This window comes from Schistocerca americana, chromosome 7, assembly GCF_021461395.2.
Source record: "Schistocerca americana isolate TAMUIC-IGC-003095 chromosome 7, iqSchAmer2.1, whole genome shotgun sequence".
Lineage (NCBI taxonomy): Eukaryota > Metazoa > Arthropoda > Insecta > Orthoptera > Acrididae > Schistocerca > Schistocerca americana.
The window spans coordinates 343,109,669-343,123,729 of NC_060125.1; positions in this window are offsets into that span (position 1 = coordinate 343,109,669).

The following is a 14,061-nucleotide window of genomic DNA, read 5'->3' on the forward strand; positions in this document are numbered from 1 at the left end:
TCTGTACACATGATTAGGTTTGCACGGAGCCCTCAGTGCACGAGTGCTAATCGCACTTGGCAGGTCTGTTTGTCTCTGTCCCGGCGTAGCGATGAGCGCCGGCACGAAGATCAAGGACGATACAGCAGAGAGGGCAGTGAGACGTCAGCCAGTAGCACTCTGACGAGGACGTCACCACCCTCCCTGTACACGAAGAGAATAAAAGCGACACGCAGCCCAGCCTGGGCCGCACTAGAAGAGCCGCACTGGAAGACGAGCCGTGACTTGTGAACAGCATAATTTACTTACACGTCCACAGCTCGTAGTCTAGTGGCTAGCGTTCGCCTCTTGATCACGGGGTCTCGGATTCGATTCCCGGCCGGGTTTCAATTCCTCTACCAGGGAACTGGGTGATTGTGTTGTCTTTGTCGTTTCATAATCAGAATAATCATCATTCGTGACAGTGGCTAGACTGGACTGTGTAAAAATTGGGAATTTGTACGGGCGCTGATGACCACGCAGTTGAGTACCCCACAAACCAAACGTCATCATCATTTACTTGCATGGAAATTGTATACATTGAAGGACATTGGTTATCGGCATTTCTCCAATTGCTTGCGACCAATCATTGTAAAGACGCCAATTAAGTATTGTCAATGTACTTTATTGTAATAAAACCATTAATGTGATGTACTTGAATTGTTGTTTAGCTATCCGAGAAAGCAGCACCCTAGGCACCCTTTATTGCACTAGTGGACCTGGATACTAAATTATCTTCAGTCACTGAGCGAAATACCCTGATTGGATTATAGCCATTTGAATTAATCCAAAAAAAAGTGTAAGATTTTGGGTTAACTAAAACAAAAACTGCCATTCTTAAACAACGTTAAAATGATATATTTCCTGTGTTCTGAGACTTTCCCAGCTTATATACTGCTTCCATGGTTCTCGACGCATCTGATGGTCGAAAATTCAAGATATTTCGGCGGACGGCCTCACCGCCATCATCAAATGGTGCTGAAGGAGTGAAATGTCTGCTGCGGGCTCGGGGTAATTATACCTGCCCGTCGTGAGTTCAAGCCAAGACGGCCCCGCAGCGAGCTAGGTTACGACGATGGTAGGGAGAGTATCAGTTGGCTTCCGCCCGCCGTCCCTGTCGCATCTCGCGTCCACGTGCCACGTTTCCTTTGATGCCGCGTAGTATTCGCTCTCACGCCATGCTCAGGTTGAAGCCTGTGTCCCTGTTGATTAAATTTTCAGTCTTAGAAAATGCAGTCCCAAAATTTATCAGTGGTTGCCAGGACTTTGGCTTGCTCGTAATCCATTTTAAACGCACTGTTTTGCTGTCACACTTGATGAGTGCTCGTGTTATATATATATATATATATATATATATATATATATATATATATATATATATATATATATATATACCGATTGTCAACTTTTTAGCTCGTTCGTGCAACGTAACTTTTTCCGAATTCACACGGGACTTGATACACCCTCTGTTTTTTGAGACCCATATCGTCTTCCACTGTTTGCAATAATGCTACTGTTATAGCTGACTGTCAAAAAACTGGCTTGTGTGGTATTTTCGCAATGGCTTCTTAATTTTTGATGATACATGGCTAGCAAACGGTATGAAAGGGGCCTTCTTTTCTTCTTCTTCCTTGTTTTTGTCTTCTGTGTCTTTCTTGGAGCTCTTCCGTCGCAGGACCGTTCGAATCTGTCGGTCTCTGTATCAACTCTCGTGGAAGGAAGATTCCAGGTGTCTTTCGCTGCCGTCAGATTTCGCTCGTCTCAGATGGATTACTGCCTGTGTACTAGAGCGTCGAGCACGGTGTTCTCCTGCGAGGGATAGTGCCAGCTGGAGGCATGAAGACATAAAACCGTATGTGTCGGCTTACATTATAAATTGTGGGGAAGAGAGCGTCGGGCTTAGCTGCACTAGGGGTTCAAGAAAAGGAATTTTTGTCACCTTTTTCTATTTCCAGGAACACGGGATGTTTTCGTAAATAGAATTCTGTAGTTTTTCGGGTTCATGTGGCTAAGTCGGGGAAGTGTCTTCAACATACTGAAAGAAACCAATAACTTTTAACTCAGCAATTCCTTGTGTTCTCTGCTCTAAGTACTGCATGAACAGATTTGCTACAACTGTCGAACGAGAGGGCTGCCCATGAGCATGTCATCAGTGTGCTCGCTATACTTCGTGCGATTTTATTGTGTCATCACATTATAGCCAAGTCTACAATGTCTTGGCCACATTAAACGTCTAAAATGGCACTTCTCACATAGGAAAAATATGCTCAGAGAGGGTTTCCTGAACGACTGCTTTGAAGACAGAGAAATCAAATAACACAGTCATTGACGGAAGCTGTGTCCAATTAAGATTATATATTAAAGAGGAAACAACAAATAAAACGTGTCACAAATGCTCAAATTCTTTAGAAGAAAGTTAAATGTAGCAACAAATGTAAGATCTGTTTCTTTCCATGACAGAAACCTCACAAACACAAAAAAATCTTCGGCATGCTTGGAGCGATTAAACTGGTAAAGTGACCACCGATTGTAATTATTTCTAATAAATATTGATTCACAGCCTATATCTAAAAATCTTTTGCTGTGGCATTACAGCAGCGAAACCACTATCTGCCGCGCTCCAAACAGCTTGTGACGTACCAGCGCTTCTCTTTGATCGACTTCTTGATACACTAAACTCCATTATTTCTCGACACGGAGATATGGGAGAAAGTATTAGTGAGAATATGATGAGAAAAAACGTCAAAAAATTAGTATTTAACGTCTAGTTGACGACAACGTTATTAGAAAATGAACACGTTAGGTTTTTGAAAGAATACTGAACGTGTCCTTCTTGAAAACTATCATAGACGTATTTGCGTTGAACGATACAGGAAAGCTACCGAGTAGTCAGACGACGTGGAGAGCTGCCGATCCCGAGAATGTGACTCCAATGTAGAAGCAGACCTTTAGCTTTCACTTGAACGTATCTTGGCGAAGTGAAACGTGACATTGGAAACAATGGGAGAGTATTTTCACACCTCCCGTCCTAGAGACCTTGCTGGACAGCCGCTGGAGATTTTCTATCGGAATGGACAAACCGTTTGAAGCTGAGTACTGTAAGAAAATAAGCATTGGCTCTGTTAACACGTAAGTCCACGAAGTAACAACGTAGCCCAGGATGAAACAATGTCTTCGGAATGCTCCTGGAGAATTTCCTTCGTATGGAGTACTAAAGGAGTCCACAAAGCGTCAAAATCGTGGTAGACGTGGATCGATGTTTTCAGTGCTTTCCTCCCGAATTTTCGCAGGCTCGCTTTATATGGAAGTCCACAAACAATAATCAGAAATACAAGGATTGGAAGATTTCTTCAGTACGTCACGATTTTGTGTGCGAGTCCACAAAACATCAGCTCCATCTATGGATGTTGTATACAGCTGACACCATGGAACATAGACAGTGGTAAAAATGCAAAATTTACTTTCTGCAGAAAAAGCATCAGCCAGAGAGTGTTTCAGTGCTGCAGCTTATACCCTACTGTTACTCAAAATTTACATATACTATACAGGTTGGTCCATGGACCACATTGTTTGTTCTCCATCAAAATTTTTCATCTGACAACTATGCCTATCAGTTGTTAGTGCCTTCAGTCGTTAGTGCCTTCAGTAGTTAGAACCTTTTATTTAGCTGGCAGTATTGGCGCTCGCTGTATTGCAGTAGTTCGAGTAACGAAGATTTTTGTGAGGTAAGTGATTCATGAAAGGTATAGGTTATTGTTAGTCAGGGCCATTCTTTTGTAGGGATTTTTGAAAGTCAGATTGCGTTGCGATAGATCAGAATAAGTAAAGAGAGAAATGTCTGAGTACGTTCAGTTTTGCTCAGCTGTTTGAAAATCAAATAACGTAGAAGTTTACCAGCACAGTCATTCATAATTTTCTAAGGGGACGTTGCGAAGTTTGTATTTAACGTTCCACAAACAAGAGGGGTCATCAGACATGGAGTACAAGCTTCGATTGGTGAAGGATGAAGAATGAAAACGGCCTTTTCAAATGAATCTTTCTGGTACGTATAAGAGTCGGTTTCCGCCGTCACTATCACGGTCAAAAAAACTCTTCTGGATATGTGATCGCATTGTCAAGGTGCAAAGTTCTCCGACGTTACGGCCCCCGTTTCAAATGGTTTCCTCCGGATCTTTTTGCTAGCTACTCAATGAGAGAAGTTCCTGTATACAGGAGAAAGAAGCTGTTACCAGTATCTGATAGAAAACACCCCTCTTCCTCATCCGTAATATCCTATCACATTACAATATTAGCCTCTTACGCTGTAAGTTATATAAGAGCTAACACTCCTCTCATTCAGCAGTTTACAGGAACACGCTGAGGAAGGCCATTTGCAACATTTCACACATTAACAATGCAGTCACATACCCAGAAGAGTTTTGTTAACCATTCCGATACTTTCTTATACTAGTTGGGAAAAACGCAGCCTCTATGGCGATACGGCAGTTTTTTAGCCTTTCTCCCAAATGAAAGTCCACTGTCGTTAACACTACGCCTGTTCTTGTTGAAATGCAGGCCAAAATACCAAAAAAGCTTTGTCTTATGGATCCAAATTGATCCAATAGCAGAACGGACATTGGAAGACTGTGAAAATATTGATATCTTCCCTGTAACTTGAACAGGTGAACAACATACCACCCAAAAAAAAAAGATACAAGGAGGAAGCCCATATATGTTATCACGGAAACAGTACTTTAAAAATTGAAAGGACTAAGTAAATGAGAATACTGTAATGTCTTGAATGTTCCATGCGATTCAGTGCTCGAATACTTATTGAATAACTTCCATGTGAATCTGCTGCAGGTTATTCCATACTTCAAAGAGCAGAAAATCACAGGCTTTTAGATTATAGAATTTCTGTTTTTTTCTTAACAAAGGCAAACTACTCGTTTCCAGGCTATGGTGAAGGGAACCTTATTATAGACCTCTTTCTAAGTAACTTGCCCGTATCATTGTGCAAAACCATTAAGTATTATTATTATTAGCCGTTTCTCCCAGTATATGGAAGACGTTAAGTAAATAGCTCAATCAACTTTTCTTTAGATTCTTCTTGTTGTTCCAGTAGCCTTTCAAGCTGCTGCTACGGACGCAGGTTCGAATCCTGCTTCTCGCATGAATGTGTGTGATGTCCTTAGGTTAGGTAGTTCTAACTCCAGGGGACTGATGACCTCAGATGTTAAGTCCCATAGTGCATAGAGCAATTTGAATTTTTTTAGCCTTTCATTCTTTCCGAGAGGGCTTGTTTACGTTCTTCCGACCACTCTGCTGCGTATTGTTTTAGGTTCAGTTTTGTTTTAGTCGACCACAATGTTATTGCACCTCAGAGTGAGGGCGTTTCGGTCTGCTAAACATAAGTTTTTATCTTGATATTTCACGATGACACCCTCAATCACTTAAAAATGTACGGATACCTGTCTTGAAAGTATGCGATGCATTTTCCATTGTCAACATTGATCAAATGGTTCAAATGGCTCTGAGCACTATGGAATTTAACATCTGAGGCCATCAGTCCCCTAGACCTTAGAACTACTTAAACCTAACTAACTTAAGGACATCACACACATCCATGCCCGAGACAGGATTCGAACCTGCGACTGTAGCGGTCGCGCGGTTCCAGACTGAAGCGCCTAGAACCACTCGACCTCTCCGGCCGGCGTCACCACTGTACTTGTTTGCTGTAACGTCACAGCGTGTTTCCGATAACGGCCACGAGAGGCCAAACGCAATAATATTTTGGTTGGTTAGTAACTTCCCACTTGTCCGTTTTGTGCCTGAAAATGTCTCTCTCTAAAATGTTGGTTGATCTTATGTTTGCGTTTTTCAGGCCCATTAGAATTTCGTTCAGCCACGGTGCTGAGTTTTCAAGTGATGTTATATAGTCTATTAACTCTTTAGTCAAAATCTTTTCTGATAATCTATTGAAATGAGTAAAGAATTTCATTCGACTTTTCTTAATGTCAGTTTCAAAGTTCGATAACTTTTCTGTTTCTTTGATTGACTGTAGCCTGTGAACCTTTCTCCTAAAATTTTACTAATGATTTTTCTCCCTTCCGTTTTGATTATTCCACACTCGTGTTTCATGTTAAGTATTAGTGTTTTGCTTGCGTAGAGGACTGTTGGTTTTATGCGTGTGCCGTAGTGCCCAATTTTTGTCTGTCTTGACATGGATTTTTTGTTGTAGAGGTTAGTATTATTATTATTGTGCTGATATAGTTTACCCATGCATACATGCAGAAGCAGCATGTAAAAGAACTTACATGTCACCTTCGCCTCCATAGCTAAGTGATCAGCTCGGCTTACTGCCCCGCAGAGGATCTGGATTCGATTCACAGTACTGGCAGGATTTTTCGTTGGTTGGAGGACTGGAACGGGGAGCTCTCAGCCTTATGGTGCCAAATGAGGAGCTTTTTGACCGAGTACCAGCAGCTCCAGGTCACGAAAACTGACAGGGGCCAGGAGAGTGGCGTGCTGACGCCACGCCCCTCCATGTGGCGTCCAACGACACCGTTGGCAGAGAATGACACGGTGGTCCGTCAGTACCGACAGGATCATGAGGACCTGCACGTAATAACGTGCTACATATATGTCTCAAAAACTGCCTTACTGTACTAGAGCGTAATTCAGTAAGCATCACTCATCACTACAAACGATGGTGGTGTCTCACGAAGTTCATGTGAGTGGGAGTGTATCCAAAAATATGCATTTTATCAAGGTAACAAAGCACAGATATCATGTTGAAGGCTAATCTATCGAGGTAATCATAGGTCATCACTGATTTATTATTACTTGCAGAAGATCCCTGGCACTCCCAAGCAGTCTTGCTCCTCGTCGATCTCCGGATTCTGACGTGGACGGGCCAATCGGAACCGCCGTTTCAACCTCTACCAGTGGTGGCTTGGATAAGGTTTCGAGGGGCATGCTGTTCGCATACTGCTCCTCCTGTCGTTGTTGGTTTCCTGAACCTTGGAGCAGATACTTCTCTTTCAAGTAGCTCCTCAGTTTGCATCAAGGTACTGAGTAAATCTCACTGCAGTCCTTCAGCCAATGAGAAATTCCTGGCATTATCGGGAATAGAATCCAGGTGCTTCGTGTATCAGCCAGACTCCCTGACCAATACTCTAGCAAAGTGGGCATGACGGAGCCACGTACAACCTGTATTATGAGCAGGTTATATACCAACAGGAAGTCAACTAATAAACGACAGAAAGAAAGTAGCAAAGCCACAACGTTATCTTCCTACTGCAGAGTGAAAACTGTTAAGTCAAAAGCTCTACATTTAAGATTTCAAAAGATCAAAACAGAAAGTATAACACGCTCCTCCCGCCTTAGCATTCCTTGCGGCGACACGATCTTGGTTGCGTACGTTAAACCTATACATACACTATAAAAATTTATAGCATATATTTCACTTTTTCTTTAAGACACAGGTAAAATAACACTGGTGGCCATTAAAATTCACAAACAGGAAGGATAGGAAATAACCGTTTAATTTATTGCGCATCTACAGTGTAGCAGTGAGAATTCATGAACACATTTGTGAACCCCTACGGCGTATGAAACATACTGCGTGGGTATGTGTGGTTGCCTAATGTTGTGTCCACAATGGACTTCTCATGCCTACAAATGATTAAACTGACTCAGCCATTGACAACCTACACCTAGGTATTCCCATAAAAAGATGTATCGTGTTGCGTTTTTCTTCAGTGCAGTGTATCACATCAAGCCAATCATTCCTATCAGAACGCTACTAGGATGAATAAGAAGTAGATACCGTCAATTACTTACTCTCAAAAAACACGTGGAGTGCAGAAACCGTATAAATAAGAAGTATACAATGTTCGATTCTAACACACACGTAATTTCGAGATTGCTGGAGCACATGTTTGACTTTCTTTTGACCAGCCTCCCGTATTAGATGGACATAAAGTTGGCTGATACTAATTAGCGGTGAGAAACAGTGTACCTACACGCTGACTGGCAGTTTCAGAAAACACTCAGAGGGCAAAGAAATGGAACATTTACTGTGTTTCCCAGAACATAAAACCGGAGTGCACCTATCACCAATAGAAGTACGGGCAGCAGTTGCACTGCCCCAATGATCTGTTCATTGAGGCGTTGGTCCCTTTGAGGATGATGTGCTTAGTGTACCTGCAATTCTCTGCCTACATAGTGGACGCACCATGCCGTCCACAAGCCACGAAGGGCTGAAATTATCTCAGTACAATACAAAACATGAGTCAAGATCTCTGTTTGCTCACTACCGAGAAAGAGAAATTCGACTCAAGTATTCTCCCACAAAGAAGGACTTTATTACATGTCAGACGCAACAGACAGGTAGCGGATCGTCACTCGGGTACACAGAATAATAAGTCTGTGCACATGGAAACAACTTCATGCAACCCTTGTGCTACAGGGTCATACATATTTCCAGGCTTTTAAGGGTGTAAAGGCTGCGAAACTCAGTTCACAGAGCTGCACATCCGGTAGCAACAATGGCTTTGAATCAGTTGGAAATCGAGTTGTGCTGTGCTTGGATGACAGATGCGGATACGCCATTCGATGCAGCTTTAAAATAATGCCGGAGACCATCTATCGAGTGGATGGTGACAATTGGTGCGCTAATCTCTCAGCACCATGTGACCAGATGTTTTCAACGGATGAGCGATCAATAGAAAGTGCTGTCCAGGAGAACATGGAGAACATGGAGATCAGAATGGACAACGTGAAGTTCTAAATTATCTTGTTGAAGGATAAAGTTATGGAGACCTAGAAGACACGATACAGTCATCAGTGTTAACAAAAATGTGAAATGTGTTTGAACCTCTAAGGGACCAAACTGCTGAGGTCATCGGTCCCTAGACTTACACACTACTTAAACTACACTAAGGACAATACACACACCTATGCCCGAGGGAGGAGGACTCGAACCTCCGGCGGAAGGGGCCGAGCAATCCGTGACATGGCGCCTCTAACCGCGCGGCCACTCCGCACGGCTCATCAGCATTAACCTATCAGAAATACTTTCCAAATTACCGTCTACATGAGCCAGAGCTGATCATGTTCAGAAACCACTTGGCACACAATACTGTCGCTCCACGCACTAGACTCGTATGATAATCTTGTAACGCTTATTCTCCTTGGAACCTGCGCACGTGGATACATCAATCATGATTGTGCACCCAGAAACGGGATTCGTCTGAAAAGACTATTTAGTGCCTGTAAAAATGTTGTTTGCTATTTTTGGGAGTACCACTGTCGGGGCGCCTTTCTCTACTGCCGCATCAAGGGAAACGTCAACAATGTTGACTGTGCTGACAGTCCATGGTGCTCCAAAAGTGACACTGTCAATATGCATAGATGCCATGCTGTACACAATTCCATTTCCTAAATCAGAGTACGAGACGTGGCCGTTCGGCCCTGCACAGCTGAGTGGACAATATGTCTGTTCGTCTTGCACTAGCCTTGTAGTGCAGTCGAGGTCTTGCATGTCGTTGAGTACGGCATTCCTGAAAACATCAAACAGTTGTCGGATCCCTGCCAATGTGAACAGCAATATCGTGGGACTACACTGTCAAGTCACATTAACGCGTCCACCTGTCAGAAGCCTGAATAACCAACTTTTGCAGCGCGAAACGCGTAGGAACAGAAGCAGTGAGGTTCTGGAAGCTACCACCATGTATATGGAGCGATCCATATTTTAGTGCCGTAGTCAGCTGCCCCAGGTTTCTCGCCTATACGATCCACGAAATGAACACCGCGATCGAGGTGGTCCCACAGATTCTAGTGGGTTTAAATCCGGGAGTTTCATTGCGAGGGGAGCGCAGTAAATGCATCCTTGTCCTCTTCTGACCACACACGTACACTGCGAACTGTATGAGACGTTACGATGTTCTGCTAGTAGGTGCAACGGTGCCGAGGAAAACAAACTGCGTGTAAGAGTGGGCATCGTTCCTATGGATAGGTACAAACTAGTGTTGATCCATTTTGCCTTCCAGAATGGCAAGATCACCCCGGAAATGCCACTAAAACATTTCAGATAACATAATGCTCTCTCCTGGTTACAGGGTGTTTGCTTTCACACTTGTCATGCCTGACACGCCATATTTCCGATGGATATAAAATGTGATTCATCTAAAAAGGCCACCTGTCACCACTCAGTGGACGTCCAGCTGCGATAGTGGCGTGCAAACTCCAATCTTCGCCGCTGATGAACAGCAGTCAGTCTGGATGTATGAACCAGGTGCTTGCTGCGGAGGCCCATATGCAGCAACTTACTCATGGAGGAGACGCTTTCGGCAGCCCCTTGATTCATCTGGGCTGTCAGCTGCTCAACAGTTGCATTTTTATTCGCCCGTACACGACGCAGCAGCTGTTGTTCGCCCCTGTCATCTTTGGGCTATGATGCACCCCATTTGACTCGCTGCCATTTTTAGATAGTTCCATTTTGCCATGCACGGTATAATTTAACCACGGCAGTTTACAAACTCAGGCGATTCGGAATTTCTTTCACCTTTGGCCCTAAATCCAATGATCATGGCCTTTTTGACGTCAGATAAACCACTCCGTTTCCGCGTCACACCGACACAGTATACCTTCCACTGCTAACTGTCACGTGCCGTCTGTAAGTGGTTATCGTATGTTGTCGTCGAACATAGGAGTGGTCACATTAACCCCAGATAATTAAACCCTCGTCAAATTTACGATTACGGTTGGTAAAACATCGTGGTTCCCACCAGTCTGTTATTCAGTATAGTGTGGAAAACAGGACATCTTGTACGTGTTTTGTATGTGATACTCCACTGGTGCCTTGTGATTAACTAGTCCATAAACTGTAAATTACGGTTTCCTTTGAATAAAATATGGAGTAGTAAAATTACGCCGCGTGGGATTAGCCGAGCGGTCTTGGGCGCTGCAGTCATGGACTGTGCGTCCGCAGCTCGTGGTCGTGCGGTAGCGTTCTCGCTTCCCACGCCCGGGTTCCCGGGTTCGATTCCCGGCGGGGTCAGGGATTTTCTCTGCCTCGTGATGACTGGGTGTTGTGTGATGTCCTTAGATTAGTTAGGTTTAAGTAGTTCTAAGTTCTAGGGGACTGATGACCATAGATGTTAAGTCCCATAGTGCTCAGAGCCAGCCAGCCAGCCAGCCAGCATGGACTGTGCGGCTGGTTCTGGCGGAGGTTCGTGTCTTCCCTCGGTTATGGGTGTGTGTGTGTTTGTCCTTAGGATAATTTAGGTTAAGTAGTGTATAAGCTTAGGGACTGATGACCTTAGCAGTTAAGTCCCATAAGATTTCACACACATTTGAACATTTTTTTGTTAGTAAAGTTAGGATGGTTTAGTAACACTGTACCATTTTTCCCATTTTAGTATGCTAAGGTTAATGTGACTGGACTGTGGATAAACAGCAGTCTTGATAAACTATGAACCTATCGCTGTCGAATTCCAATACATGCTAGCTGATGTTTATCACCATTAGGAGAAGCATAAAACGATGTTTCCACAAACAACTATTATTCAATATTAGAACAAAGTCCTCGGTCACAAATACTAAGTCAAAATAGACCAGGTTCCGACGGTACTATGAGAGTCGTCTTCAGAACTAAACTAACTGTTCTAAAACATAATAGGATATAAGACATTAATAAATTAAAGTAGCATCGAAACCTGGTCAATTTTGACTTAATGTTTGTGACCGAGGGCTTATTTGTTCTAATATAATTCTGACACGGTCACTGAACGTTAGCAACTATGTTCAAAGTTTTAACTATTATTCAAATTTATGAAAAGGAAAGTTGCCACTCACCATATAGCGGAGATGCTGAGTCGCAGATAGGCACAATAAAAAGAATGCCACAAATAAAGCTTTCGACCCGTAAGGTCTTCGTCAAAAATAGACGACATACACACACACATACACACACACACACACACACACATACACATATACACACACACACACACACACACACACACACACACACACAAACGCAAATGCAATTCACACACACTCTACTGCAGTCTCAGGCAACTGTAGCCACAGTGTGGCTTACTGGCAGAAAACTTTGTGTCAGACTTTTTGTTGTGCCTGTCTACAACTCTGCCTCTCTGCTATATGGTAAGTGGCAACTTTCCTTTTCATAATATTGTTACATTCCATCCCGGGTTTTCTGTTGTTTGATATTCTTCAAATTCGGATTCCGAGTGACAAACAAACTGCGTAATCTTTCTTTATGACCTGAATGCAGGTAACGTTACGCCAACCTGTTTTGTGCGGTTGTTCTGTAATGCTAGTCTTTCGCTTATCCATCCAAGTCGTACACGTCTTGCCAATTTGGCATTTGCTGTATACCTCCTTAGTGTGTGACAATTTTTAGGGCTAGAATCGTAAGTAATTCGGTACCGAACGCCACAAGAAAATAAATTATGAAAAGTTCCCGTGTGCCTAAGGACGTCACAACAGGAAGGAAGCGGACACGTTGTAAGGAGTAACGATCAAGTGTACAGGCAGGTGCGGTACCGAAGCGGTGTGACGTGTTTACGGCAGGACTAGCCTGGCCTGTGCCCGCCCGCCGTCAGGTTGTTGACTCTGGCCGGCTCTTTCCCGGCCACGGAACACGGCAGACCAGATTACTGCTTTTGTTCCCGGCCAGTGGGCTTTTTTTCCCCGAGCGGTCGTCTGTACCTTTTTGTGGCTCGCCTCGCCACTGACACCCGTTTCAGACGCTAATTGCAGAGGCAGAGGAAGAGAGAGAGAGAGAGGGGTACAGCCGGTGCCGAGGCCTGGGGTCTGCAGAGGGAACCGGCCTGCAGCCGGACAGGACGCGTCGCGCTGGCCTCTGATGATCACCACAGAGGGAACACCCCGCGGCCACGCGTCTCGCCTTGCGCGTCCACCCCTCAGCACCGCTTACGGATGGCACTTAATGAAACAGCTTCTTCAGAATAGAGATTACACCCTTCGAGTGCACCACAGGTGCCGGCCGGAGTGGCCGAGCGGTTCTAGGCGCTACAGTCTGGAACAGCGCGACAGCTATGGTCGCAGGTTCGAATCCTGCCTCGGGCATGGATGTGTGTGATGTCCTTAGGTTAGTTAGGTTTAAGTAGTTCTAAGCTCTAGGGGACTGATGACCTCAGGAGTTAAGTCCCATAGTGCTCAGACCCATTTGAACCATTTCAGTGTACCACAGGGGTCGATATTGAGTCCATTCTTATTATATAGAAATGATATTCCATCATAAACTGAAGCGCCAAAACCTGTGGGCAACGCCTGTATAAGACGCCAAGTGTCTGGCGCAGTTGTTAGATCGGTTACTGCTGCTGCAATGGCAAGCTATCAAGATTTAAATGAATTTGAACGTGGTGTTACAGTCGGCGCAAGAGCGATGGGACACTGCATCTCCGAGGTAGCGATGAAGTGCAGATTTTCCTGCACGATCATTTTACGAGTGTACCGTGAATGCCAGGAACCTGGAAAAACCTCAAATCTCCGACATCACTGCGACCGGTAAAAGATCTGGAATAGTGGGACCAACGACGACTGAAGAGAATGGTTAAACGTGACAGAGGTGCAACCCTTCCGTAAATTGCTGTAGATTTCAATGCTGGGTCATCAACAAGTGCCAGCGTGCGAACGATTCAGTGAAACATCATCGATGTGGGCTTTCCCATGCGAAGACCCTCTCGTGTACCCTTGATGACTGCACGAGAGTGGGCGCGTCAACACGGACATTGTACTGTTGGTGACTGGAAACATGATACGTAGTCGGACGACTCTCATTTTAAATTGTATCGAGCGGATGGTCGTGTTTGGATACGAAGACGATCTCATCACTCCATGGACAATCCACGTCAGCAGGGGACTGTTCAAGCTGGTGAAGGCTCTGCAATGGTGTGAGTCGTGTGCGGTTGGAGTGATATGGGACGCCTGATACGTCCAGATACGACTCTGACAGCTGATACGTACGTAAGCATACTATCTGATCAACTGCATCCATTGATGTCCATT